Source organism: Mustela lutreola, chromosome 11 (assembly GCF_030435805.1).
Source record: "Mustela lutreola isolate mMusLut2 chromosome 11, mMusLut2.pri, whole genome shotgun sequence".
NCBI lineage: Eukaryota > Metazoa > Chordata > Mammalia > Carnivora > Mustelidae > Mustela > Mustela lutreola.
The window spans coordinates 48,191,733-48,195,007 of NC_081300.1; the positions used below are offsets into that span (position 1 = coordinate 48,191,733).

The 3,275-nt window shown below is 41.2% G+C and overlaps 1 pseudogene; it reads left to right on the forward strand.

The window, feature by feature from the left end:
- The first annotated feature begins 1,178 nt into the window (after window positions 1–1,178).
- Window positions 1,179–2,983, forward strand: LOC131810959 (small ribosomal subunit protein eS17-like; annotated as a pseudogene).
- The last annotated feature ends 292 nt before the right edge of the window (window positions 2,984–3,275 follow it).

The window sequence follows — 3,275 nt, forward strand, 5'->3', positions numbered from 1 at the left end:
TATTGAAGTAAGCCTACACATCAGAGATAACGATAAATCAGGGAGACTAAAGCAGAATTTTTCTGTTGTAAAAAAGAAACTGTTTGAAAAACGAAGAGCCATTTTTTTCCCCATTCTTGACCTTGCGCAAACTGGGCTGTTTGGTAGTGTTATTATCACCTAAACTGAGCTGATCAAAAAGGGAAGAAGGCGATGTTGTGATTTACAAGAGGAATAGAGTGGGGCTTACACCTGGATTCAGAGTGTCAGGTGGGCATGTCAGTTGCTAAATTAGGATCATGAAATGCTTCAAATTGCAACATTTAAATATCTGTATTCTCTGCTATCAGGAAACCTTCTCGATATATATATATATATATATATATATATATAATCTCCTTCTCGATATTATATCCTTTTCACTCTGCATGCCAAATGTCAGAGGCAGCAAAAGAGACAGGACAAATCTGCAATGTCTACACTGAATGCATTCTCATGGGCTGGTTTCTCCTGGTCGCAGACACACTCCAGTCTCTGTTGTAGTTGCTGCACAGGGTCACTGACAGGACCTTGATATAGCTTAGTTCACTGACCATGATTTCTGTAACTTGCAGTTTCTGTCTAGTTGACTCATCCATTCTCTCAATCTTTGAAACACCTAAACCTCCCTTACTAGTTTCACCTGCATTTTCTCTCCTAGCCCAAGACTTCCCTGTTTATTCCTTCAGCCCACAGAAAAAACAGGAGCCAGTTAACATCACTACCTATCGCCCCAGTCATCACGCTCTTGCTCCAAATTCTGTTTCAGACAATCCCAACATCTCCAGCCTTTCTTCAGAGTTAGGGCTCCCGAAAGCTTTGTCCTTCTCACTCTTTTCAATACCTGTGGACCTAAAACTGCTCCTAGGCACAGACAATGTACACTAAGGCCCCAAACAGTTTTGCCCTACACTTAATTTTCATAGACCCTTCTCTAACCTTCCTGTCTTATCTAAGGAGGAACGGCAGATAGCTAAGAAACAGCTGGCAAAGTCACAGCCCAGGGACACAGGCCCATTAAGACACTGAGGTGTAGTAATAAGATTATAGAAGGTTTCCCCTCCCCCACACCTGTCCCCACCACTACCACCCAGCAGGGCATCAATATAATAACAGTGGCCTATAACTGCAAGAGTTGCAAGACACAGGCTTTGTCTAAGATGAAGTACTTAAGAAAGCCCAAAGCTGGCAAAGGAGATAAAACAAAGAGGTAAGAGAAATTGGAAGTCTCTGGAACCTGCAGCTACACAAATATTCCATACATCCCAACTCCTAGCTAGACTAATATAATACCTCACACGAAAGGCCTACTACTACCTGATATATCGTGTGAGGCGTTCAACCAAAAAAGTACAAGGCAAAATAAGCAAATAAAATACACAGCCTAAAGAAGGAGAGCAAGCATCAGAACCAGATTTAGATATGACACGGTTGCTAGAATTATTAGTTTTAAAATAATTATGTTTCCTATGTTAAGGGCTCTAATGGGAAAAAAACAATAGTCAACAGGCCGAACGAGTGGGTAATGTAAACAAAGAGATGAGAACTGTAAGAAAGAAAGGCTGTACGTCAAAACCACTGTAATAGAAGTAAAGAATGTGTGTGCAGTGGATCCATCAGGAGACTGGACATGAAGGAGGAAAGAGTCAGTGAGCTTTCAGATATGTCAACAGAAACTTCCCAAACTGAGATGCATAGAGGGAAAACAAATGGCAATGAAATAAAACGGAACATCCAAGAGCTGTGGGACAATTACAAAAGATGAAACATATGCATTGTTGGAATATCTGAAGGAGAAGAAAAGGGGAATGGAGTAGAGAAAATATTTGAAGGGATAATGGCCAAGAACAGATACAGACCCAGGAAGCTCAGAGAATGCCAAGTTGGATAAATATTTAAAGGTATACACGTTGGCATATCATTCAAATTTCAGAGAATCAATGAACAAGGGAAAATCCTTAAAGAAACCAGAAAAAGGGCACTTAGGTGACTCAGTCAGGTAAGTGTCTGATTCTTGATTTCCACTCAGGTCATGATTTCAGGGTTGTGAGACTGAACCCTATGTTGGGCTCTGCACTAGGAGTGGAGTCTGCTTGAGATTCTCTCTTTCCCTCTCCTTCTGCCCCTCCCCAGCCCTGGCTTATGCAGGCTTATTCTCCCCACTACCCCCTTCTCAAAAAAAAAAAAAAAAAAAAAAGAAGAAGAAGAAGACACTAGAGAAACAAAACATCTTATCTATAGGGAAACAAGGATACAAATTACATTGGGCATCTTATCAAAAACCATGCAAGCAACAAGAGAGTGGAGTGAAATATCCAAAATGTTGGGAAAAAAAAAAATCCATCAAGCCAAGGTTCTACATCCCTCAAACAAAGCTGTCATTGAAAAGTGAAGGAGATTGTGTGAATGAAAAAAAGCCACAGACTGGGGAAAATATTTGTAAACTACCCATCAGATAAAGGACTTGTAGCCAAAATGTGCAAACCACTCTTAAAACTCAATGATAAAAAAACAAACAACCCAAGTAAGAAATAGGTCAAAAGTTCTCTTTTACCATTCCCACCAACCTGGAATGTTCATACCAAAACCATGAAGGCAGCTGCCTTCATAATTGAGGAGTATGACATGTGCCTAGAGAACTTCCACACCAACAGGCTTGTGCAAAGATATCACTGTTATTCCCAGCAAGATGTTCTGTGACAAGATAGTGGGCCATTTCACATAACTGGTGAAGGGGATTCAGAGAGGCCCGGAGAGAGGGATCTCCAGCAAGCAGCAGGAGGTGGAGAGAGAAAGGAGAGAGAATGACGTTCCTCATGTCTCAGCCCTGCATCAGGAGATCATGGAAGTAGATCCTGACACTAAGGACATGTTGAAACTCTTGGACTTTGGCAGTGTGTCCAGTCTACAGGTCACTCAGCCTATAGTTGGGATGAATTTCAAAACACCACGTGGAACTGTTTGAATCTTTCTGCTGGACTGTAAAATCCCAATAAACCTTGGACAAGAGCACCAACAAAGAGTGGCCCCAAACCTGAACAGATACCTCACCAAAGATGATATACAGATGGAAAGGAAGCATATGAAAAGATCCTCAATGTATATCTTTAGAGAACTGCAAATTAAAACAACAACGAGACCCTACTACACACCTGTTTGAATGAAGAATATCCAAATCACTGACAACACCAAATACTGACAAGGATGTGGAACAGCAGGGATTCTCATTCATTGCTGGTGAGGATGCAAAATAGCAC